The sequence below is a fragment of the Myxine glutinosa genome, chromosome 2 (assembly GCF_964187855.1).
Source record: "Myxine glutinosa chromosome 2, kmMyxGlut1.1, whole genome shotgun sequence".
Lineage (NCBI taxonomy): Eukaryota > Metazoa > Chordata > Myxini > Myxiniformes > Myxinidae > Myxine > Myxine glutinosa.
This window is the reverse complement of record NC_136262.1, coordinates 89222304-89249931: the sequence shown is the minus strand read 5'-3', so window position 1 is coordinate 89249931 and position 27628 is coordinate 89222304.

Sequence of the window (27628 nt, the reverse complement as noted above, 5' to 3'; positions counted from 1 at the left end):
AGAGCACAGGTGTGCAAGTACAGGTGTGTGGAATATATCGAGCAGAGAATGAGTGGTGTGGAGAGAGTTGGAGTAAGTGGTACGGAGTGGTGTGCATGGTGCGAAGGTGTGGATGGGGGAAGAGTGGACCCCTTTTCACGAGTACCCGGGGCGGGTAGTGTAAGTGTTAGGTAGAGGGTATAGGTAAATTGTGGTTGGATATTGGCATTTGTGGTGCGGTTGCAGAATGGTATTGTGGATGGGTGCATTAGTGTTGTGGAAATGGCTGGGCGTGTAGCCTGTTAGTGTGTGTAGTTGGTTTGGGCACTCCACCACTGTGAGGATGTCGGCCAGGTGAGGCCGCAGGTGGGCTCTGGGAGCCGTTAGTGTCAGTGGGTGCCTGAGGATCCCGGGTGTGGATCGGGCAGCCCGTGCCAGAGAGGGCACTGAGGGGGTGAGAGTGCGAGAGGGCCTTCCCCAGTTAGTTAGGTTAGGGTGAGGAGCAGGTAAGCTCGGGTGGCAACTACAGTGGTGGAGGTGTGCAGGTGGGTAGACCTGCTGGGAGAGCTACACGTCACAGCCCAGAAATTGTGCGAGGGCACCGGGAGATGAATCGGGGGAGTGAGACCCCAAATTGAGAAGCACCACAGTTTGGTCAATGGGAGTTGGTTTTTAGAACCCATAGTGTAAGTTGGCCAATGGATTGGCAGGGAAAGACCCCGGGTAATGTAAAGTTGTTAAAGTCATTTAGGAAATAGTTAGGATTGATGAACCTGTCGCACCATACGCAGCCACTTACCTGAGGTGATGATGATGACTCCACACCTGTGTTCCTTTGTTCTGTGTTGCAGGAAGGGAGAATTGCTGTGTGGATTTGTGAGACGCATCACGACGTGGATGAGACATTGGGGTGATTCCATCTCTCCCTCCTTAGGAGGGACTGATGATGAATTGGTAATGGCAAATTTTGATGTTGAGTTGGAGATGGCAAATTTTGATGAGAGTTGGAAATGGCAAATTTGATTGGTTAGGAGGGAGAGAAGACGAATTTGGTTTATGGGAGGAACGGGGAAGACAGTAGGGACGTTTGTTGATGTGTAAAGTAGATGTTTATGGGTAGTGTTGTGTTTTGTGGATACAGTAAGGGGTAAGGGAGGGGCAATGTAGGTTACCTGGTGGGGGGGGGGGGGGGCGTACGGTAGGAACGTACCTGTCTCACCTGGTTCCCATGTGCCCCCAGTGTGCATTACCTTGTATTGCATGCACTTTTGCGCCCTTACCACCTTGCTCACTTGTCTTATTTTGTCTCCCACCTCCGAGGATCTGGCTTTGGGGCAGAGAGAGAGGAGAGAGAGGTGCTGGCTCTGCAGTTGTGGGCCTGTACTTTCGCTGCTTGCTGCCTGGATCGATACACCATATGGACCGCAATTTTTGTGGCCGCCCACCATGGACCGCAGTTCTTTTGCGGGCAAGCACCACCCGTTGATGGACCTCTGGGTCAACGTGGCACCTATGCCATACAGGTGAACCACTTATAGTTGGCCCCCCTGACGGCCACAATTTAGAAATGGACGCGGTTGGCGCCTTTCTTTATTTCTAAGGAAGCCAGAAGGCCAAGTGCTCCATGAAGGCAAGACCAGCGGCAGAACATCGGCCGGCTGCGACACCACCGGTGACCATGGATACTTAATTGTGCATTATTGTTGAACACTTTATTGGTGCACCGGATGGTGCTGACTGTGTGTATGGGGTGGTGCTTTTGGTGCTTGGACGGGGTGCTCTGCACATTATTAAAGGCCGTAGGGCCACAGGGCACTCGTGGGTTGGTGTATCGATGCTGGCATGCGTGCTCTCTCTATGCATAACATCTGCATGTGTTCCTCAAAGAACAGGTCCTGGATCGTAGTGTAAATATCAGTCTTGTGTAAATAATGCTCCCTACCGGCTGTATGTTTAGTTTGAGAATGCTTTCCGCGATTCGGTTATCCTGTGGGTGTGTTTCTGTGAGGAGAAGGGTGCAACGTCGCAGGGGGACATATTTACTCATTTGTGAACATCTGTAAAACTGTCGCACTCAGGGTTGGGTTAATAGTAGAGGGAACTACATCTGAGTGCCACACTAACGTAGGTAAAAATTTATCGGCCTCTACCTTCTCATCCTCACAGTGGTGGAGTGCCCAAACCAACTACACACACTAACAGGCTACACGCCCAGCCATTTCCACAACACTAATGCACCCATCCAATCACCATTCTTCCACCCGCACCACAGATGCCAATATCCAACCACAATTTACCTATACCCTCTACCTAACACTTAAACTACCCGCCCCGGGTATTCGTGATGGGGGTCCACTCTTCCCCCATTCACACCTTCGCACCATCCACTCCACTCCATTGTTTCCACCATGCTCACTCCACGACCATCCATTCCAATACTCCATTTATTCCACACTACCATTCTCCATACCTGTTGTTGCACACCTGTGTACTCACACCTGGTGCCACCTGCACCCTCCTCCTCTTCCTGGACCATTGGGTCAGCACAATACACAATCATCTTCACTCACTCATACACTGCTCCACACACCTGTTCAGTTGCACACCTGTGCAATCACACCTGTTCAATCCTCAACCACACGGCATCATCTCATCTAACTACTCCCCTCTGAAACTTGTGCTTCCCAGTCGCCCCTTTAAACTATTGCGCTCCCACGTCATTATCATCCACTCTACTCTACCTGCGTCCCCACTACAGGTGTCATTGTCACTAACTAACCTTAACGTTACCTAATGTCATCTTCTAGGTCCCTACACACAATATCCTAACCCACCCGGGCTAGTTTTCACTGCCATATACCCCATAAGCTAGTGCTCCTTTGCCCCCCTCTGTGAGGGATGACAGAGTTGCCATCCCACCACATGGGGGGCGTTCCCACTATCACCCCCCCCAGTCCTCTGACGCTACGAGCCCTCGTCGCAAGAGGTACTGGGTCCTGCCTCGGCATCTAGAGCCGAGGCGATCCATGAGGGCGCCTGCTCGCCGGCATAAGGTCTTATCCGGTCGGCATGGACGATCCGAGGGGGGGCCCGTGGCCCCATTTTGATTTTAATGACCACGTCACAGATTTGCGACAGGACGACTCCCGGGCCTTGCCAGGGGGAGGTGAGTTTTGGGCACCTGCCCTTCCGCCTCCGGGGATTAAAGAACCAAATCTTCATCCCCGGAGCGTATTGACTCCCCTGGCTCCGGTCGTCGTACCTACGCTTCATCTTGGCCCCCGCCAGATGGAGCTGGCGGCGGGCGAAGGCATGGACCCGCTCCATGCCTTCCTCCAGGTGACGTGCGTAACCCTCCCTCGGCAGTGTATCCGTGGTGTCTGGCACGGGACCGCATAGCAAGTCGGCGGGAGCCCGTAACTCCCGCCCATACATAAGCAACGCTGGACTGCATGCGGTGGCCCCGTGCTGGCTAGTTCGGTAGGCCATCAACAGGTACGGGAGATGTTCGTCCCAGTCATCCTGACGGGTGGTGGTGAACAATGCCAGTTGTTGGATCAATGTTCGATTGAACCTTTCCACCATCCCGTCAGATTGTGGCCGCAAGGGCGTGGTCCTGGTTTTCCGAATTGACAGGAGTCTGCACACATCTTTTAGCAATTGACTTTCAAAATTTCGACCCTGATCGGTGTGCAGCTCCTGTGGAATCCCGTGCCGACATACAAATCCTTCTACGAAGGCCTGTGCTACCACCCCTGCTTCTTGGTTGGGGAGGGCATAGGCCTCCGGCCACTTGGTGAAATAGTCCATTACAACGAGGATATACTTATTACCTTGGCGGGTGTGGGGCAGCGGTCCTAGAATATCCATAGCCACCCGCTCAAGGGGGGCCCCCACCTGATGTAATTGGAGGGGGGCCCTCATCCTCCATGCTGGTCCCTTTTTGGCAGAACAGGCGTCGCATCTCCGACACCAGTCCTGTATGTCGCGCCCCATATTCACCCAATAGAACCTCCGGCGGACCCGAGATATTGTCTTTGTCCTGCCCAAATGGCCGCCGGAGCGGGTACCATGCACCTGTTGTAAGGTGACGTTCTTGAATTTGTCTGGGACTATCACCAGCCAGGAAGTTCTATCAGAGGGAACCTCCACCCACTTGCGATATAAGATGTTGCCTTTCAACTCCAGGGTCTGCCACTGAGCCCAATACGCCTTTGTTTGCGCCCCGAGGGGGGTGACCTCTTCCCCCTTTGGTCTTTGCCCCAATTTGACCCAATTGAACACCGGCCCCAGAACAGGATCCTCCTGCTGGGCCGTGCTCCATGCCAAATCTCCAAATTCCTCGTCCGCGGTTAGTGGCAAAATTGGCCCTCTCACCCGGGTTGCCCGGACGACGAGAATCGGGGCAGAATCGCCCAATTGCTCCCTCTCCTCGTGTCTCGCACAAAATTTGCAGTTTTCCCCCAGACAAGGACGCCGAGAGAGTGCGTCCGCATTACCATGGGCCTTCCCGGCCCTATGGGCCACATCAAAATCGTACTGCTGCAACTTTTCCAACCACCTTGCAATTTGGCCCTCCGGTTCCTTGAACCGAAGGAGCCATTGCAAGGAGGAATGGTCAGTTCTAACCAAAAATTTCCGCCCGTACATGTACGGGTGGAAATGGTTCATGGCAGCCAGCATAGCCAATAACTCTTTGCGAGTGACACAATAATTTCGCTCGGGCCTACTTAAGGCCCAACTATAGTAACCAATCACTCTTTCCACGCCCTCTTGTGTCTGAGACAAAACTGCGCCCAATCCTTCCTGGCTCGCATCCGTGTCCAAGGTAAATGCCCCGTCGCTAGTGGGGTAAGCTAGAAGGGGTGCGGATGTTAGACACCCCTTCAATTTTTGGAAGGCCTCGTGGCACTCCCGTGTCCAATTAAATCGCGTCCTTCTCCGTAAGCCGGTGGAGGGGACGGGCCAACTCGGCAAATTTTGCCACAAAGCGCCGGTAGTAGGAGCAGAGTCCCAAAAATCCCCGCACCTCCTTGATGGTACGTGGTGCGGGCCACTCCTCTACCGATTTAATTTTGTCTGGGTCCGTTTTTACCCCCTCGCGGCCGATCACGTGACCTAGATAGGCCACCTCTCTTGCAAACAAAGTGCACTTACTCGGGTTCAGCTTTAACCCTGCCTGTCTGAGGCACCCGAACACCTGGTCCAAATTAGCTACTGCCTGGGGGAACGTTTTGGCATGTACTAGGACGTCATCCAGGTACACCAGGCATGATTGCCATGGCATGCCGCCTAGTACATGTTCCATCAATCTTTCAAAGGTGGCGGGGGCGTTACACAAACCAAACGGCATCACAGTAAACTGATACAGTCCCTTACCTGTGGAAAATGCCGTTTTCTCCTTCCCTGCCCTATCCATCTCCACCTGCCAATACCCACTCTTGAGGTCCAAAGTTGAGAACCAATTTGAGCCCGCAACGGCATCGAGGGTGTCATCAATCCTTGGCAGGGGATACGAGTCCTTGAGTGTCACGTTGTTTAGCTGGCGATAGTCCACGCAGAACCGCGTGGTCCCAGCCTTCTTTTTGACCAGCACAACAGGTGACATCCAAGGACTTCCCGAGGGCTCGATCACACCTGCGTCGAGCATTTTTTCAACCTGCTCGTCAGCTTCCGCCCTCTTGCTCCAAGGGAGCCGTCGGGCGGCCTGACGAATAGGCCGGGCCTCACCGGTGTGGATCTGATGTTTCACCAGGCCCATACGTCCAATATCCTCGGTGGACAAGGAGAAGAGGTCCAAATGGGACCCAACCAGTTTGTGTAAGGCCTCCCTCTGGGTACCTCCCAACTCTACACTACTACGATTTACCATCTCGCAAATGGGATCGGGCCAATTCCTAGAACTTATTGAAGGCTCCCCCTGGGGCCGGCTCGGCTGGACGTTCTCGCCCCTCACTGACGCGACTTCTCTAACTGGGGTGCAGCCAGCTACCTTCGTGCCCCTCACTATAGTGCGTGGTTCTGTGCTACTATTAATTACTCGGACGGCCACCACCGGCCCGTCCGTTTTTACAAGGGTACGGCCCACGATTAAACCAGGTATGGATAGCGCTGCCACCGGTTCGACCAGGCCGCAGGATTCCTGCCATGTCGGGCGAGCTGACCATCGGGCCGGCACTATGGCCTCGGCCCCCGGAGGGATGGTCACGGCCTCAGGAGCCTCCAGCTCCACCCTCTCGGCCGTGCTCACCCCCTCCAATGGTAGCTCTTCCACTCCCCATCGCAGGATCCCCCGACTCAAGTCGATTTTACAACCGCTGGCAGTCAACAAATCCAACCCTATTAAGCACGGGTCGCACACCTCCGCCACCCAAACCTCTATCTCTTGCTTTAACGATCCCAACTTGAGGGTCACAAAACCACGCCCTATGATCGGAGCCGTTGCCCCGGTAGCCAACTGCAAACTATGATTTTCCAGACGCTGGATTTTACCCCAGCCGTCTGCACTCGAATTAAGGACCACGGGGCTGATGATCGTGGCGCTGGCTCCCGTGTCCACCACGGCGTCCACCCCCACGCCGGCAATTTTGCACCGAATTGTCAAACTACCCGTCCCAATTCGGCCACAATGAATGACCTGTCGCGTCAACGAGGGCTTCTCCCCATCCCCTACTGCCGAACACCGCCCTGCATGCCCGGCACGTTCTAGTTTCCCGGGCCCTGGCGGGGGGGTGTCTGAGGTCGGCTAGGCCGATCTATACGGGGCGGAGTTGAGGGCATCGGTTGGCGGGAAACGTCCCGGCGCGGAGCTCGACACTCCCATGCACGGTGACCCATCCGAGCACAATTATAGCACCTCACCTGGTAAGGTGCTTGCCTCCGGTATTCCAAATTTCCCCCCCCTGTATGTCCGAATTGGGGTACTCTGTCGGGGACTACCGGGTGCCACCGCTGGGGCCGCCTGCCATGGTCCAGGTCCCGCCAGGCGCCGATCCACTAACCTCCGGACCATGTTCTCCAGGTCAGGGCCCCCATCACGGGCCCCATCTGACGCACCGCCACTGCGTGGCGCTCGCCTCCCCGGGCCAAGGGCCTCGCTGCTTCCCAACGGGCTGCAGCGTCGGCCGCCTGACTCATGGTCTGCGGGCGCCACATGGCGAGCTGTTGCCGGAGCTCCAGATCCGGAAGGGCCTGAATAAAGTGATCCAGCGCCAGGCTTTCCTGGGAACTCGCTGCCATGTCCGCGTGTGCAATCCCGACCGCGCGGCGAATATCGTGAGCAAGTTCCCCGATGGTCTCCTGGGGCTTGCGTTTTCGCTGCGCAAGTTGAGCTTTAACAAGCTCGCTTTGCTGTTCAATGCCGAAACGATTAATTAATGCCGCACGGAGGGCTGACAGGGTGAGAGCACCCGGTGGTAAAGCCGTCAGCACCTCCGCCGCCGCACCGCGCAGTGCCCCCACCAGGTGTACTCCACCTTCGTCCGGATTCCAACCGTTGCCTTTACACACGTACTCAAACTGCACCAGGTACGCCCTCAAATCACTCTTGCCGTCATACGGCGCGAGTGGGACCTTGTGGGCGCCCGAAGGTCGGACCCCGCGCGTCACTCCTTGCGAGATCAACGCGGGACCAAACCATTCGGGCTCCCACAGTACGCTATTCCCGGGGGGCTCCCGCGCGTCCCCCGTCCCTCCAAACACTACCCCTCCTGGTGTCGATGCCTGGGTCGCCCCTCCGCAACCCGCTACCCACGCCATACCCCCTTTCTTGCTCATACATCCAGCCGTCTCCCTGCTCTTGGTCATTGCACCTTCTCTTACACACCCAGGTACACTCATTCCACTCACAGACTTGGTCACACACCTGACCACCGAACACCTTGGCACACATTCGTCGCTCGCACACCTCACCAACACACCTCTTCGCGCCCCCTCCTCGGTCACCTCCTCTGTGACAATCATAGGTGTGTTCTCACTCGCACACCCAACCACGTGCCTTACTACCAACTCAAGTGTGCATTCCCACACACGCTCTACCACTCCAGGTGTGCTTCCTTCCATTCCAGGTGTACATCCTCGCTCACCTGTCACAACCAACTCACGCTCCGTGTCACTCTCACTACTTTCACCTCCATTCTTGACAGCGCACTCACCCTTACTCTCGACAGCACACTCTTTCCTCATGCACCCGTCCGTTACACACCACTCTTGCGCACACTCTCCCATTACATCCTCTGTAACACTCACCACTGGCGTACACTTTCTCGTTACATCCTCTGTAACACTCACCACAGGCGTGCATTCCCCCTTACTCTTGACAGCGCACTCTTTCCCCATGCACCTGTCCGTTACACACCTTTCTCGCGCATCCTCTTGCGCACACTCTTTCGTTACTTCCTCCGTAACACTTACCACACCGCGCTTCCATGTACCCCCTCGCACACGCGCTTCGACCAACTCACTCTTGACGGCACTCTCTCCCGTTACATCCTCTGTAACACTCCTCACTACGCGCTTCCATGTGCTCCCTCGCACACGCGCTACGACCGACTCACTCTTGACGGCACACTCACTCCTTGGCGCGCACTTTTTCCTCACACACCCCAGAGTCGGACATTCTCGCACACCTCTTTTTTCGCACACCAGACCTGTCGCACACTTCACCAACGGCCTCTCACGAACACCCGGGTCTAAATCAACCCCCAAGCCGACTGAAGCTTTCCTCACATCATGTACATTTCCGATTATATCGCCACTCACCTTGGCACCTCGTCTCCGCACCTCCTCTGCCACCTGCAAACTCTTTATTTGGTTAGTGAGCATCACAATATGAGTTGAGCACCGACCTTGTACATATTCCATCACCTCCTCCTGGATTTCTCTTTTAGTTTCTGTCCGTCTCTTCTTAATTTCACTCACCCCCTCTAACACCTCCTTTAACTTTTGCTTCACCTCTTTTATTCCCCGGTGCGTCTCCTCAAGTTCGTCCTCTAAGGCTACCGTGACCGTCTCTATGTGCATCCTCACCTGCCGGTCCTTTGTCTCCATTACTTCTGTCACCTCCTCCAACTTCTTCGTCAACCCCTCATGTACCATCTGACATTCCTTTTGTGTCGCTATTAATTCGTTCTTAATGTCTTTTTGTGTCGCTTTTAACCCCCCGATTAGTGCCGTGTTCTTTTCCACTTGGTCCGCTAGTTCCCTTTGTCCTACTGTCAGCTGTTCTACTCCCTTTGTCAGACCCTCTATTCCCCCCTGTAACCTAGCCGTATTATTCCTCACCTCTTTCTCTATACGCTTTTCACCTCGCTTTACCTCCTCACGTACCCCCGAGACCTCCTCACTTACACCTCGTCGTATCTCCTCTTTCATCTCCTCCATCTGGTTCCCCATCTGTTCGATTTCCCGGGCAGATTGTTCCCCTATTTCCCGCAATTTGTCCTCCATCCTATTTTCTAACCCCATTAACCCATTTTTCACCTCTTTTATCCCGTTGTCTAACCCCTCAAAATTATTGTCTAACTTCTCACCGGTACCCCTCGCTTCGTCCCTCATTACCCCCATTTGGCCCTCTAATCGCTCTCCCATTTCTCTTCGCTCTCGGGTGGACTTATCATTTTGGGCATCCATTTTTGCCATCATTTGAATCATAAAGACTCGCATGTACTCTGGCATTTCTGGCTCGGCTGCCGCGACCACGTGCGCAGCGCAACTTGGTGCTGCTACGGTCACGGGCGCGGCAAAATTTGGTGCCGCTACAACCACGTGCGCGAGGACGCTATTTTGTGCGTCTGATACACCCTCAACCACATCGCCAATGTTCTCCTCCTCTCCTTCCTCCACATACATTTCCCCGAGGTCCTGGGTCGATTCCACCCCGTCTATCTCTAGCTCACCCACCGGCATCCGATCGCCTTGACCAGCCATGGCGCGATTTCAAAATTCGGGTTTTATTTCTTTAAAACACAATTTTTCAGCAGCTCGTAATTTTCAGCAGCTCGCCCGCGCTTCGGGCCTCGTATCCCACTCCTCGACACCAATTGTTACCGGTCGCGGACAAGATGTTATTTTGACCGAGCGGTGGTGTATTACCGCGACCTAACAGTTCCCCCGATTCTTCCCCAACTCACCCGATTCACCCCACACTTTGGCCGTATCGCACCGTGGCTGCCCAATCTGGAAAACTCTAAAACGACCGAATGCAAAGAGGAAAAGGAATAAGACGAGAAGACGGACAGAAGAGTAATTTGATTTATTATTTACACATATAAGTAGGAAGCAAGCAGTCACGTTTATTTACAACACATAAGACGCAGGTGACACAGTGCAATCTTTAGCTTATACAGACTTAATTACCTACCCAGGACAGAACAAACGAAGACGACTCACATGGGGAATGATGACAGGAATTGGCTGGAAGGAGAGGAAAGTCCACTGGGTCCGGCAGCACGATCCGCACGTTGGGCAGCCGCCGTTCCTTCGCGGCCCTGCTCTGAACTGCCGTCCAGGTCCCTAAGCGGTTGGCGAGCGTTGTTGCTGCTGCTGCTGTAGACGCTGCTGCTGTAGACGCTGCCGCTCGCGAGCAAGGTGACGAATAGCAGGCTTGGTGCTTCCTTGAATGATCTCTGCTTGTTGGACCTCACAACTCAGCTCTTTCTTGGACCCTCTCTCTTCTCAGCTCATCTGCCTTGGACCTCCTCTCGTCTGCCTGTAAAAGCTCATCTGCCTTGGACACGCCCTGCCGTGGGTTATATAGGCCCCGCCCCTCAACCTTTGCGAACCTCCCCGATAGCTCTTCCTCCGCCCTCCCTAGCCAAACCCCTGGCTCATGGTTGGTCGAGTGGGGCTGGCTCACTCCTCCCCTCTATGACGAGGTGGAGACACGACTTTCTTCTCCGACCCTGCCTCGTGGTCAATGGCGGTTATTGGAGGGGAGGTAATTGCCAATCGACGAAAAGGGGGAATGGAGGTTTTGGGAATGGGAATGAAGGGAATCTATCTCTTTCACTGGTGCAATGGAGTATTTCAATTAATGGGAGACACAGCCTTACCCTAAAACACAGAATAAGATATAACTATTGAACAGGGGTATTCTATGATTGGCTGTGGTGTGGATGCTTTATGGACTAATTATGGGATGCCCTTTGACCTTTACACAGCTCCGGAGGCAGGAGGCGCAGAATAAACAATAATAATAATTCACACAATCAAAAAAATATACAGTCCTCATATCCGCAACAATATATATACATATATATATATATATATATATATATATATATATATATATATATATATATATTGTTGCGGATATGGGACTTGGCCTCCATATCCGCTTGTAAATATTCCCCTATTTCCCCAATACTCCCCAACTATCCCCAATCCCCCATTCCCTAGTCCCATTGCCTGTAAATAACACTCTGTAGAACCGACCTTCCCCCTTTTCCCCCCATTAAATGTCGTGCCCAGGTCCACCGCATCTCACGTAGACAACTTTCGGACATCTTGCTAGTTATTCTTAGTCTATGTCAGTTAAGGACTCGTTTCCATTAATTCTGACTCTTCGTTGCACCAGAATGTGATTGTATGGCACCAGTAGTGAGTTTAGGACCTCCCCATACCTCCTCCCATCTTCCCCATGAAACAACAACAACAACAACTACAACAACAGAGGAGATTGGGGGCGGCGCGGCGCGGGGAGTGTGCGTCCTCACTCCGGCGTGGTTAGCCGCCATTGCCCATGCGCTCCACGGGGTTACCACGAAGGGGCTGGCTGTCAGCTCCTCGTCAGGGGCGGAGCCGGTAACCCCCCCGCACCCAATAAGAAGGGCGGACCGATTCCATCTGGGGCGGAGCTAACTAGCCGAGGGCGTGTCACTCCCCGCCGGATATACGCAGCGACTTACCGGACGTGACGTCAGATGCGCCCCCAGCTTGGAGAAAGAACGTCACCTTCTAGCGCTGAGAGAGACCTCCCGCATCTCTGGACCGGACCGGGTCGATTCTGCCCTGAGCCAAGAGTGCACCTTGAGCCATCGACTACCCGCCTTCCTTGCCATCAATCCCCGTGTGAGTCAGTTTGTCCTGTTTATCTGTCGTCTGTCGGGGCTACTATAAGACCGTAATTAAGTGCCTACCTTTCTATGCTGTCTCTCTTGTCTCTGTAGTCTAACCTTCCGCAATATTATAACCTCCTCCGGAGGTCTTGAGAACCGTACCCCTTGTGTCGTTGCCTTAATCCCAGCCGTTGTGTCCTTTTCCTTCATTGATTTAGCATAGCGCGATTCGGCCAACGTTCGAGTGTAATCGGGTAACTTGTGCGAACACGGCGGCCATTCCGCTCGGCCCAGCATAACATCAAAGTCGTGTCCGTAACAATTGGTGTCAGGAGTGTCGGATTCGGACCTGGGACTAAATTTATTAGGCCCAAATTTTGGAACACCAATTGTACCACTAGGGTAACAATTGGTGTTGGGAGGTAGAATTCGATCCGGAGCACGTTTCCCGCGCTCGAAATTATAACGGCGAAATTTGATTTTGTTTTACGAAAATAAAAACCCGAATTTTGAAAGTCGCGCTATGGCAGACCAAGTCGGCTGGGTTCCGGTAGAGGAGAGTGAGGCAGGGTCGGTCCAGGACCAAATTGAGGGACGTGAGGAGAGCGAAGCAGCGAGGGTAGCAGACGCACAAAATGGCGCCTCGCTGGTCACGGCGACCGCGCCCGCGACCGTGGCAACGCCCCTGGTGGATTCGAACCTTTTTATGTTGCAAATGAGGGCCCTTATGGAACAAATGGGTGAGCGATTGGAGGGCCAAATGGGGGTAATGGGGAACCGGATAGAAGCTCAGGGTGAGCGATTGGAGGGCAAAATGGGGGTCATGGAGGGCAAAATGGGGGTCATGGGGGGCGAAATGGGGTCCAATAGCGAGAAATTGAGGGAGGACATGGGGGCCCAGATCGGAGGGTTAGGGAGTAGAATAGAGGGGTTAGGAAACAAATTTGAGGGACTAGACAACAAATTTGAGGGATTAGACAATAGATTAGGGGAAATACAGGAGGGGTTAACGGGGGTAGAAAACAGAATGGCCGCTCAAGAGAATCAAATGGAAGGGATGAAAAAGGGGTTAGAGGGGTTAGAAAATAGTATGGAAGGCAAATTGAGGGACATGAGGGACCAAGCGGAAAGGGAAGTTAAACAAATGGGGCAGCAGATAGAGGGGGTCAGAATGGGGGTAGAAACTAAACTGGATGCTCACAGGGAGGAAATGGAGCAGATGAGGGTGGCATCTGGGCAGGAGATGCAAGTGATGGGAGAAGAGATCAGAAGAGGTGTGAGTGAGGAGGTCGGAGGAGTGCGCGAGGAGGTGAGGCACTGTAAGGAGCGCATGGAGAAGGAGGTGAGAAAGGGGACTGTAAAATTGCAAGGGGGTATAGAGGAGTTGACGCTGGGAGTAGAACAACTGACAGTGGGACAAAAGGAGTTGGGGGACCAGGTAAAGAAGAACACAGCGGTAATAGAGGGTTTAAAATCGACACAGAAGGAGATGAAAAAGGACGTAGGGGTAATTAAAAAAGAGTGTCAGACGGTACATGAGGACCTGACGAGGAAAATGAACAAAGTGGTAGAGGTGATGGAGGTTAAAGAGCGGGAGGTGCGGGAGCACATAGAAAAAAATAAAGTGGAGTTAGAGTGAGGAACTTAAAGGGGCGCACGAGGAGATGAAGGAGGTGAAACAGAAATTAGAAGAAGTGGAAGAAGGGGTGAGCGAAATTAAGAAGCGACGGAGAGAGGATAAGAAAGAGATAAAAGAGGAGGTAAAAGAATTGGTCCAAAGTCTGTGTTCGGATCGTGATGATGTGCTCATTAACCGGATGAGGGATTCGCAGGTGATGGAGGAGAAGCGAAGAGAAAGAGGACCCGGTGTAAGTGGTGACCAATATGGTCGTGCGTATGATGCGCCAGGTGATTTAATAAGCATGGGGGTCGAGATGGACCCGGGTGTTCGTGAGAGGCCGTTGGTGAAGTGTGCGACAGGTCTGGTGTACGAAAAAGGAGGTGTGCAAGAAAGTCCGACTCTGGGGTGTGTGAGGAAAAAGTGCGTGCCAAGGAGTGAGGGTGCTGGCGAGAGTGAGTCGGTCGTAGCGCGTGTGCGAGGGAGCACATGGAAGCGCGGTGTGGTAAGTGTTACAGAGGGTGTGACGGGAGAGTGTGCGCAAGAGTGTGCGCGAGAGAGGTGTGTAACGGACGGGTGCATGAGGAAAGAGTGCGCTGTCAAGAGTAAGGGTGAGTGCGTTGTCAAGAATGGAGGTGAGAGTAGTGAGAGTGACAAGGAGCATGAGTTGGTTGTGACAGGTGAGAAAGGATGCACACCTGGAATGGTAGAGCGTGAGTGGGAATGCACGCTGGAATTGGTAGTGAGGCACGTGGTTGGGTGTGCGAATGAGGGCACACCTGTGATTGTCACCGAGGAGGGGGCGCGAAGAGGTGTGTTGGTGAGGTGTGCTACCAACGAATGTGTGCCAAGGTGTTCGGTGGCCAGGTGTGTGACCAAGGCTGTGAGTGGAATGAGGGTACCTGGGTGTGTAAGGAAAGGTACGAGGAGCATGGGCACGGCTGGATGTGTGAGCAAGGAACGGGCTGCGGGGTGTAAGCATGCAGGTGAGGCATCAAAGGTAACCGGGTTAGAGGTTAGGTCGACTTTTAGCCGAATCGGGCCCTCGGTGCGTGCCGGGCCTCGCTTGGAACGGCCGCGTCCGTGCTCCACTAGGCGGAGCGGGCGGCTGGATAGGAAGGGTCGTCATGGCGACCACTTTTTGGTGAGGCATTCCGGCAGGCCGAGATCGAGCCATGGGATGGCTCCGTGCCGAGATGGTGCGTGGGATCTCGGCCCGGGTAAACCTCCTTCCCTGCACCGAATGCGGGATGTATCCAGCCGCTGGCACCAAACAACCCGCATTCATTGCTCGGCTTTACGAAGCCGGGCTTTGGACAGGAATTGGCGCACCGAGAGGCATTAGTGAGTAGACTGGGTGATGAGGTTAGTGTTTTGGACCCAAAATTAGAGAAAAACAAAATTTGATGATTGGCAAGGGATTGGCAGTAGTGATTGGCAGATGATGGGTAGTGATTGGCAAATTTTTGATTTGTTGAAATTTGATGTGCAAAATTGGTAGTGAGCGATGGGCCCGGTGGGTAAGGGTGGCATCCCTGCCACCCTTCCCATGGTGGGGCAAAGGAGCAATAGCTTATGGGGTGTATGGCAGTGAAAACTAGCCCGGGTGGGTTAGGTTATATTGTAGGGATCGAGAAGAGATTGACATTAGGTGACGTTAAGTTTAGTTAGTGACTGATACCTGTAGTGGGGACGCAGGTAGATTAGTGTGGATGATAATGACGAGGGAGCGCAATAGTTTAAAGGGACGACTGGGAAGCGCAAGTTTCAGAAGGGAGTAGTTAGCTGAGATGATGCCGTGCGTGTGAGAATTGAACAGGTGTGATTGCACAGGTGTGCAACTGGACAGGTGTGTGGAGCAGTGTATGAGTAGTGAGTGTGTGGATCAGCGCGAATGCGCTTGGGGAGAGAAGGGTGCAGGTGGCACCAGGTGTGAGAGCGCAGGTGTGCAAGTACAGGTGTGTGGAGAGAGTTGGAGTAAGTGGTACGGAGTGGTGTGCATGGTGCGAAGGTGTGGATGGGGGAAGAGTGGACCCCTTTCACGAGTACCCGGGGCGGGTAGTGTAAGTGTTAGGTAGAGGGTATAGGTAAATTGTGGTTGGATATTGGCATTTGTGGTGCGGTTGCAGAATGGTATTGTGGATGGGTGCATTAGTGTTGTGGAAATGGCTGGGCGTGTAGCCTGTTAGTGTGTGTAGTTGGTTGGGCACTCCACCACTGTGAGGATGTCGGCCAGGTGAGGCCGCAGGTGGGCTCTGGGAGCCGGTAGTTGTGGATGGGGCCCGAGGATCCGGAGGATGGACCCGGGTAGCCCAGTGCCAGAGAGGGCACCGAGTGGGGAGAGCGCCAGAGGGCCTTCCCCAGGTAGTTAGGTTAGGGTAAGGAGCAGGTAAGCTCGGAGGCAACTGCAGTGGTGGAGGTGTGCAGGTGGGTAGACCCGCTGGGAGAGGTACACGCCACAGCCCAGAAATTGTGCGAGGGCACCGGGAGATGAATCGGGGGAGTGAGACCCCAAATTGAAAAGCACCACAGTTTGGTCAATGGGAATTGGTTTTTAGAACCCATAGTGTAAGAGGGCCAATGGTTTGGCCGGAGAAAGACCCCGGGTAGTGTAAAGTTGTAAAGTCATTTAGGAAATAGTTAGGATTGATGAACCTGTCGCACCATACGCAGCCACTTACCTGTGGTGATGATGATGACTCCACACCTGTGTTTTCTTTGTTCTGTGTGCAGGAAATGAGAATTGCTGTGTGGATTGGTGAGACGCATCACGACGTGGATGAGACATTGGGGTGATTCCATCTCTCCCTCCTTAGGAGGGACTGATGATGAATTGGTAATGGCAAATTTTGATGAGAGTTGAAAATGTCAAATTTGATTGGTTAGGAGGGAGAGAAGACGAATTTGGTTTATGGGAGGAACGGGGAAGACAGTAGGGACGTTTGTTGATTTGTAAGGTAGATGTTTATGGGTAGTGTTGTGTTGTGTGGATACAGTAAGGGGTAAGGGAGGGGCCATGTAGGTTACCTGGTGGGGGGGGGGGGGCGTACGGTAGGAACGTACCTGTCTCACCTGGTTCCCATGTGCCCCCAGTGTGCATTACCTTACATTGCGTGCACTTTTGCGCCCTTACCACCTTACTCACTTGTTTGCTTCTTTTGTCTCCCACCTCCGAGGATCTGGCTTTGGGGCAGAGAGAGAGGAGAGAGAGGTGCTGGCTCCGCAGTTGTGGGCCTGCACTTTCGCTGCTTGCTGCCTGGATCGATACACCATATGGACCGCAATTTTGGTGGCCACCCACAATGGACCGCAGTTCTTTTGCGGCCAAGCACCACCCGTGGATGGACCTATGGGTCAACGTGGCACCTATGCCATACAGGTGAACCACTTATAGTTGGCCCCCTGACGGCCACAATAAAGAAATGGACGCGGTTGGCGCCTTTCTTTATTTTTGAAAGAAGTAAGAAGGCCAAGTGCACCACACGAAGAGCAAGAGACACCTGCAGGGTTAGGGGTTGTTGTTTTTATTTTAATGAACAATGGTGACTGCACCGGATGGTGCTGACTGTGTGATGGGGTGGTGCTTTTGGTGCTTGGAAGGGGTGCTCTGCACATTATTAAAGGCCGTAAGGCCACAGAGCACTCGTGGGTTGGTGTATCGATGCTGGCATGCGTGCTCTCTCTATGCATAACATCTGCATGTGTTCCTCCAAAAACAGGTCCTGGATCGTAGTGTAAATATCAGCGTAGTCTTGTGTAAATAATGCTCCCTACCGGCTGTATGTTTAGTTTGCGAATTCTTTCCGCGATTCGGTTATCCTGTGGGTGTGTTTCTGTAAGGAGAAGGGTGCAACGTCGCAGGGGGACATATTTACTCATTTGTGAATATCTGTAAAACTGTCGCACTCAGGGTAGAGTTAATAGTAGAGGGAACTACATCTGAGTGCCACACTAAAATAGGTAAAAATTTATCGGGCCGGGACGCCCCGAGGGTAGAGAAGGGTGCAATGTTGCGGATATGGGACTTGGCCTCCATATCCGCTTGTAAATATTCCCCTATTTCCCCAATACTCCCCAACTATCCCCAATCCCCCATTCCCTAGTCCCATTGCCTGTAAATAACACTCTGTAGAACCGACCTTCCCCTTTTTCCCCCATTAAATGTCGTGCCCAGGTCCACCGCATCTCACGTAGACAACTTTCGGACATCTTGCTAGTTATTCTTAGTCTATGTCAGTTAAGGACTCGTTTCCATTAATTCTGACTCTTCGTTGCACCAGAATGTGATTGTATTGCACCAGTAGTGAGTTTAGGACCTCCCCATACCTCCTCCCATCTTCCCCATGAAACAACAACAACAACAACTACAACAACAGAGGAGATTGGGGGCGGCGCGGCGCGGGGAGTGTGCGTCCTCACTCCGGCGTGGTTAGCCGCCATTGCCCATGCGCTCCACGGGGTTACCACGAAGGGGCTGGCTGTCAGCTCCTCGTCAGGGGCGGAGCCGGTAACCCCCCCGCACCCAATAAGAAGGGCGGACCGATTCCATCTGAGGCGGAGCTAACTAGCCGAGGGCGTGTTATTTACCGAGTTATTTACCGAGCGGTTTTGGTATGACCACGTCTGCACAAGTTACCCGATTATACTCGAACGTTGACTAATCGCGCTACGCTAGGTCAATAAAGGCAATAAAGGAAAAGGACACACGGCTGGGTTTCAAATGACACGACACCCAGGGTTCAGTTCTCAAGACCTCCGGAGGAGGTTATATTAAGGCGGAAGGTTAGATTACAAGGACGAGAGGTACAGCATAGAAAGACAAGCACTTAGACACACTCTTATATTATTCCCAACAGACGACAGATAAACGGGACAAAAGGCTGACTCACACGGGGTTTGATGGCAAGGAAAGGCAGAATCGATGGCTCCAGGTGCACTTGGGCTCAAAGGTCAGAATCGACTCGGTCCGGTCCAGGGATGCGGGAAGGTCACAGCGCTCGGAGATGGTGACTTGTCTGCTCAGGCTGGGGGCGCATCTTACCTCACATCCGGTGAGTCGCTTCGTATATCCGGCGGGGAGTGACACGCCCTCGGCTCGTTAGCTCCGCCCCAGATGGAATCGGCACGTCGCCTCTCATTGGGTGCGTGCGGGGGGGGGGGGGGGGGGGGGGGTTACCGGCTCCGCCCTTGACGGGGGACTGACAAGGAGCCCCTTCGTGGTAACCCCGTGGAGCGCATGGTCCGGAGCGCATTGTCAATGGCGGCTAACCGAGCCGGTGTGATGACGCACACTCCCCCGCGCAGCGTCGTTGTTGTTGTAATTGTTGTTGTAGTTGTAGTTGTAGTTGTTGTTGTTGTTGTTGTTGTTTGGGGAAGAAGATGGAAGGAGGTATGGGAAAGGTCCTAAACTCACTACTGGTGCCATATAATCACATTCTGGTGCAACGAAGAGTCAGAATTAATGGAAAGGAGTCCTTAACTGACATAGACTAAGAATAACTAGCAAGATGTCCGAAAGTTGTCTACGTGAGATGCGGTGGACCTGGGCACGACATTTAATGGGGGAAAAAGGGGAAGGTCGGCTCTACTGATTGTTGTTTACAGACAATGGGACTAGGGAATGGGGGATTGGGGATAGTTGGGGGGTATTGGGGAAATAGGGGAATATTTACAAGCGGATATGGAGGCCAAATTCCATATTCGCAACATTGCACCCTTCTCTACCCTCGGGGCGTCCCGACCCGATAAATTTTTACCTACTTTAGTGTGGCACGCAATGTAGTTCCCTCTACTATTAACTCTACCCTGAGTGCGACAGTTTTACAGATATTCACAAATGAGTAAATATGTCCCCCTGCGACGTTGCACCCTTCTCCTCACAGAAACACACCCACAGGATAACCGAATCCGGAAAGAATCCTCAAACTAAACATACAGCCGGTAGGGAGCATTATTTACACAAGACTACGCTGATATTTACACTACGATCCAGGACCTGTTTTTGGAGGAACACATGCAGATGTTATGCATAGAGAGAGCACGCATGCTAGCATCGATACACCAACCCACGAGTGCTCTGTGGCCTACGGCCTTTAATAATGTGCAGAGCACCCCTTCCAAGCATCAAGCACCACCCCATCACACAGTGAGCACCATCCGGTGCACCAATAAAGTGTTTATAAATCATTGTGTGGTGTCGCAGCCGGCCGATGTTCTGCCGCTGGTCTTGCCTTCGTGTGGTGCACTTGGCCTTCTTACTTCTTTTTAACAATAAAGAAAGGCGCCAACCGCGTCCATTTCTTTATTGTGGCCGTCAGGGGGCCAACTGTTAGTGGTTCACCTGTTTGGCATAGGTGCCACGTTGACCCATTAGTCTAGTAGGAAGACTAGGTCCCTCTGCACCCCCCGGAGATATACTTCTAATCAGTGTTTCTAGATTGGAAAAAATGTGTAGAAAATGACTAGCTATGGCCCCAAGCTGAAAAAATGTCCCACATACCATTTTTATGCAAATTACTGCTGCAAATTTTATGCAAAATTATGCAAATTTTATGCAAATTTTTGATGAGGAGTAGAGTTGAGGGGTCTTTGAGGGCTTCATCGAGGTGCTCTCGGTTGCAAGACTGGGTCATTCTGAGAAGCACAGCAGGGTCAGAGATCATGATGTTCTCCTCCTCAGTGAATCTCTCCATCAACAGCCTCTCCATTGCCTCACACACTGTTTTGAGGCAAAAGAGGGACTTTGCGTAGGCCTTTCCACTGAGAACACCTTTGAGAGATCCACTTGTTACTAGTTGTGCCTCAAAGAGAATCTCTGCATATCCAGAACCACGCATCTTGTGTCCAGTGAGCATCCCGATGTAGTTCATGGATGTGTGGAAGGGTCCAATCGTTACTACATGACTAGCAAATTCATTTGGCCAGCGCCAGATGATGGGAAGGGCTTTCATGCAGACACCCAGATCAAATGTATTCAGGACCCATCTCTGACCCACCTCAGCAGTTGCTGCCTCGGAACGCTTCAGTAGCTCACGAACAACTGCGTTGTCTGTGATCGGTTGGTGGATAGGCGTGCAGTAGTCGACTGTTGATTTGCTGGGTGGGGGAGAACCAGTTGCAGAGGTGAAACCCCCTAGCCCAGGCACAGGCTGCAGGCCATTGCCATGCCATGCAGGCACCAGGCACAGACCGATCACAGACAACGCAGTTGTTCGTGAGCTACTGAAGCGTTCCGAGGCAGCAACTGCTGAGGTGGGTCAGAGATGGGTCCTGAATACATTTGATCTGGGTGTCTGCATGAAAGCCCTTCCCATCATCTGGCGCTGGCCAAATGAATTTGCTAGTCATGTAGTAACGATTGGACCCTTCCACACATCCATGAACTACATCGGGATGCTCACTGGACACAAGATGCGTGGTTCTGGATATGCAGAGATTCTCTTTGAGGCACAACTAGTAACAAGTGGATCTCTCAAAGGTGTTCTCAGTGGAAAGGCCTACGCAAAGTCCCTCTTTTGCCTCAAAACAGTGTGTGAGGCAATGGAGAGGCTGTTGATGGAGAGATTCACTGAGGAGGAGAACATCATGATCTCTGACCCTGCTGTGCTTCTCAGAATGACCCAGTCTTGCAACCGAGAGCACCTCGATGAAGCCCTCAAAGACCCCTCAACTCTACTCCTCATCAAAAATTTGCATAAAATTTGCATAATTTTGCATAAAATTTGCAGCAGTAATTTGCATAAAAATGGTATGTGGGACATTTTTTCAGCTTGGGGCCATAGCTAGTCATTTTCTACACATTTTTTCCAATCTAGAAACACTGATTAGAAGTATATCTCCGGGGGGTGCAGGGGGACCTAGTCTTCCTACTAGACTACATAGGTCCTTCCACGGGTGGTGCTTGGCCGCAAAAGAGCTGCGGTCCATTGTGGGTGGCCACAAACATTGCGGTCCATATGGTGTATCGATCCAAGCAGCAAGCAGCGAAAGTGCAGTCCCACAACTGCGAAGCCAGCACCTCTCTCTCCTCTCTCTCTGCCCCAAAGCCAGATCCTCGGAGGTGGGAGACAAAAGAAGCAGACAAGTGAGTAAGGTGGTAAGGGCGCAAAAGTGCACGCAATGTAAGATGATGCACACTGGGGGCACATGGGAACCAGGTGAGACAGGTACGTTCCTACCGTACGCTCCCCCCCCCCACCAGGTAACCTACATGGCCCCTCCCTTACCCCTTACTGTATCCACAAAACACAACACTACCCATAAACATCTATTTTACAAATCAACAAACATCCCTACTGTCTTCCCCGTTCCTCCCATAAACCAAATTCGTCTTCGCTCCCTCCTAACCAATCAAATTTGCCATTTTCAACTCTCATCAAAATTTGCCATCTCCAACTCAACATCACAATTTGCCATTACCAATTCATCATCAGTCCCTCCTAGGGAGGGAGAGATGGAATCACCCCAATGTCTCATCCACGTCGTGATGCGTCTCACAAATCCTCACAGCAATTCTCATTTCTGCACACAGAACAAAGAAAACACAGGTGTGGAGTCATCATCACCACAGGTAAGTGGCTGCGTATGGTGCGACAGGCTCTTCAATCCTAACTATTTCCTAAGTGACTTTAACAACTTTACACTACCCGGGGTCTTTCTCCGGCCAAACCATTGGCCCTCTTACACTATGGGTTCTAAAAACCAATTCCCATTGGCCAACTGTGGTGCTTTTCAATTTGGGGTCTCACTCCCCCGATTCATCTCCCGGTGCCCTCGCACAATTTCTGGGCTGTGGCGTGTACCTCTCCCAGCGGGTCTACCCACCTGCACACCTCCACCACTGCGGTTGCCTCCGAGCTTACCTGCTCCTTACCCTAACCTAACTACCTGGGGAAGGCCCTCTGGCGCTCTCCCCACTCGGTGCCCTCTCTGGCACTGGGCTGCCCGATCCACACCCGGGATCCTCAGGCCCCATCCACAACTCTACCGGCTCCCAGAGCCCACCTGCGGCCTCACCTGGCCGACATCCTCACAGTGGTGGAGTGCCCAACCAACTACACACACTAACAGGCTACACGCCCAGCCATTTCCACAACACTAATGCACCCATTCACAACACCATTCTGCAACCGCACCACAAATGCCAATTTCCAACCACAATTTACCTGTACCCTCTACCTAACACTTACACTACCCGCCCCGGGTACTCGTGAAAGGGGTCCACTCTTCCCCCATCCACACCTTCGCACCATGCACACCACTCCGTACCACTTACTCCAACTCTCTCCACACACCTGTACTTGCACACCTGTGCTCTCACACCTGGTGCCACCTGCACCCTTCTCTCCCCAAGCGCATTCGCGCTGATCCACAACACTCATTACTCACACACTGTTCCACACACCTGTCCAGTTGCACACCTGTGCAATCACACCTGTTCAATTCTCACACACACGGCATCATCTCAGCTAACTACTCCCTTCTGAAACTTGCGCTTCCCAGTCGTCCCTTTAAACTATTGCGCTCCCTCGTCATTATCATCCACACTAATCTACCTGCGTCCCCACTACAGGTATCAGTCACTAACTAAACTTATCGTCACCTAATGTCATCTTCTAGATCCCTACAATATAACCTAACCCACCCGGGCTAGTTTTCACTGCCATCACCCCATAATCTATTGCTCCTTTGCCCCCACCATGGGAAGGATGGTGGATTTGCCATCCCACCACATCGGGGGTCTCTCACTACTAATTTTGCACATCAAATTTCAACAAATTAAAAATTTGGCCAATCACTGCCCATCATCTGCCAATCACTACTGCCAATCCTTTGCCAATCACCAAATTTTGTTTTTCTCTAATTTTGGGTCCAAAACACTATCCTCATCACACAGTCTACTCACTAATGCCTCTCGGTGCGCCAATTCCTGTCCAAAGCCCGGCTTCGTAAAGCCAAGCCATGAATGCTGGTTGTTCTGTGCCAGCGGCTGGGTGCGTCCGGCATTCGGTGCAGGGACGGGGGCTCACCCGTGCCGAGATCCCACGCACCATCTCGGCACGGAGCCATCCAATGTCCCGCTCTCGACCTGCCGGCACGTCTCACCAAAAAGCGGTCGCCATGACGACCCTTTCTATCCAGCTGCCCGCTCCGCCTAGTGGAGCACGGACGCGGCCGTTCAAAGCGAGGCCCAGCACGCACCGAGGGCCCGATTCGGCTATAAGTCGTTCTAAACTCTACCCCGTCTAACGTCGATGCTTCACCTGGACGCTTACACCCCGCAGCCCGTTCCTTGCTCACACATCCAGCCGTGCCCATGCTCCTCGTACCTTTCCTTACACACCCAGGTACACCCATTCCACTCACAGCCTTGGTCACACACCTGACCACCGAACACTTTGGCACACATTCGTTGCTCGCACACCTCACTAACACACCTCTTCGCGCCCCCTCCTCGGTCACTTCCTCTGTGACAATCACAGGTGTGCTCTCATTCGCACACCCATCCACGTGCCTCACTACCAACTCAAATGTGCCTTCCCACACACGCTCTACCATCCCAGGTGTGCTTCCTTCCATTCCAGGTGTACATCCTCGCTCACCTGTCACAACCAACTCACGCTCCGTTTCACTCTCACTACTCTCACCTCCACTCTCGGTCGCGCACTCACCCTTACTCTTGACAGCATGCGCTTTCCCCATGCACCCGTCCGTTACACACCTTTCTCGCGCACACTCTCCCGTTACACCCTCTGTAACACTCACCACACCGCGCTTCCATGTGCCCCCTCGCACACGCGCTACGACCGACTCATTCTCGCCAGCACCCTCACTCCTTGGCACGCACTTTTTCCTCACACACCCCAGAGTCGGACTTTCTCGCACACCTCCTTTTTCGCACACCAGACCTGTCGCACACTTCACCAACGGCCTCTCACGAACACCCGGGTCCATCTCGACCCCCAAGCTTCTTAAATCCCCTGGCGCATCATACGCACGACCATATTGGTCACCACTTACACCGGGTCCTCTTCCTCTTCGCTTCTCCTCCATCACCTGCGAATCCCTCATCCGGTTAATGAGCACATCATCACGATCCAAACACAGACTTTGGACCAATTCTTTTATCTCCTCTTTTATCTCTTTCTTATCCCCTCTCCGTCGCTTCTTAATTTCGCTCACCCCTTCTTCCACTTCTTCTAATTTCTGCTTCACCTCTTTTATTCCCCGGTACGTCTCCTCAAGCTCGTCCTCCAAGGCTACCTTGACCGTTTCCATGTGCGTCCTCACCTGCCGGTCCTTCGTCTCCATTACCTCTATCACCTCGTCCAACCTCGTTGTCAGTCCCTCACGTACCATCTGACATTCCCTCTTTGTCGCTATCAAGTCGTTTTTTATGTCGTTTTGTGTCGCTTTTAACCCTCCTAATACCGCAGTGTTCCTTTGAACCTGCTCCACTAACTCCGTTTGTCCCACCGTCAGCTGCTCCACCTCCTGCGTCAGGTCCTCTATGCCCCCTTGCAATTTTACAGTCCCCTTTCTCACCTCCTTCTCCATGTGCTCCTTACAGTGCCTCACCTCCTCGCGCACTCCTCCGACCTCCTCACTCACTCCTCTTCTGATCTCCTCTCCCATCACTTGCATCTCCTGCCCAGATGCCACCCTCATCTGCTCCATTTCCTCCCTGTGAGCATCCAGTTTGGTTTCTACCCCCATTCTGACCCCCTCTATCTGCTGCTCCATTTGTTTAACTTCCCTTTCCGCTTGGTCCCTCATGTCCCTCAATTTGCCTTCCATGGTGTTTTCTAACCCCTCTAACCCTTTTTGCATCCCTTCCATTTGATTCTCTTGAGCGGCCATTCTGTTTTCTACCCCCATTAACCCATTTCTCACCTCTTTTATCCCATCGTCTAACCCCTCAAAATTTTTGTCTACCTTCTCACCAGTACCCCTCGCTTCGTCCCTCATTACCCCCATTTGCTCACTCTGAGCATCCATCCAGTTCTCCAATCGCTCACTATTCTGGGCCATAAGGGCCTTCATTTTCTCCATAAATAGGCCCCAATCCATCGGCGGCGCTGCCACGGTCGCGGGCGTGGACGCCGTGGCCATCTGCGAGGCGCCATTTTGCGCGCCCGCAATGTCGGGCACAACGACGCTATTTTGTGCGTCTGCTACCCTCGCTGCTTCGCTCTCCTCCTGTCCCTCATGTCCCTCAATTTGGTCCTGGACCGACCCTGCCTCACTCTCCCCTACCGGACCCCAGCTGTCTTGGTCTGCCATAGCGCGACTTTCAAAATTCGGGTTTTTATACAACAAAACAAATTTCGGCCGTTATAATTTCGTCGAGCGCAGTAAACGCGCTCTGAATCGATTCTCCCTCCCTGGTTTGGGCCTAACAACGCGCGGGAAACGCGCTCCGAATCGATTCTAATTGTTACAAATTTGGGCCTAATAAATTTAGTCCCGGGTTCGAATTCCACTCCTCGACACCAATTGTTACTGACGTGGCTTAGATGTTATTTACCGAGCGGTTTTGGTATGACCACGTCTGCACAAGTTACCCGATTATACTCGAACGTTGACTAATCGCGCTACGCTAGGTCAATAAAGGCAATAAAGGAAAAGGACACACGGCTGGGTTTCAAATGACACGACACCCAGGGTTCAGTTCTCAAGACCTCCGGAGGAGGTTATATTAAGGCGGAAGGTTAGATTACAAGGACGAGAGGTACAGCATAGAAAGACAAGCACTTAGACACACTCTTATATTATTCCCAACAGACGACAGATAAACGGGACAAAAGGCTGACTCACACGGGGTTTGATGGCAAGAAAAGGCAGAATCGATGGCTCCAGGTGCACCTGGGCTCAAAGGTCAGAATCGACTCGGTCCGGTCCAGGGATGCGGGAAGGTCACAGCGCTCGGAGATGGTGACTTGTCTGCTCAGGCTGGGGGCGCATCTTACCTCACATCCGGTGAGTCGCTTCGTATATCCGGCGGGGAGTGACACGCCCTCGGCTCGTTAGCTCCGCCCCAGATGGAATCGGCACGTCGCCTCTCATTGGGTGCGTGCGGGGGGGGTTACCGGCTCCGCCCTTGACGGGGGACTGACAAGGAGCCCCTTCGTGGTAACCCCGTGGAGCGCATGGTCCGGAGCGCATTGTCAATGGCGGCTAACCGAGCCGGTGTGATGACGCACACTCCCCCGCGCAGCGTCGTTGTTGTTGTAATTGTTGTTGTAGTTGTAGTTGTAGTTGTTGTTGTTGTTGTTGTTGTTTGGGGAAGAAGATGGAAGGAGGTATGGGAAAGGTCCTAAACTCACTACTGGTGCCATATAATCACATTCTGGTGCAACGAAGAGTCAGAATTAATGGAAAGGAGTCCTTAACTGACATAGACTAAGAATAACTAGCAAGATGTCCGAAAGTTGTCTACGTGAGATGCGGTGGACCTGGGCACGACATTTAATGGGGGAAAAAGGGGAAGGTCGGCTCTACTGATTGTTGTTTACAGACAATGGGACTAGGGAATGGGGGATTGGGGATAGTTGGGGGGTATTGGGGAAATAGGGGAATATTTACAAGCGGATATGGAGGCCAAATTCCATATTCGCAACAATATATATATATATATATATATATATATATATATATATATATATATATATATATATATATATATATATATGTTGTTGTGGATATATAAATATATATATGTTGTTGTGGATATATATATATATATATATGTTGTTGTGGATATATATATATATATGTTGTTGTGGATATGAGAATTGTGTTTTTTTATTGTTGTAAAATATCACCCTCCTTCCTCCATTTGGTGTATAAAGGTCAAAGGTCGTGCCTGTAGTTATTCCATATACAATCACGTAGCAAATCATAGATCTCCCTGTTCAGTAGTTATCTCCTTATTATGTGTATTAGATTAAGGCTTTGTCTTCCATTAATTAACACT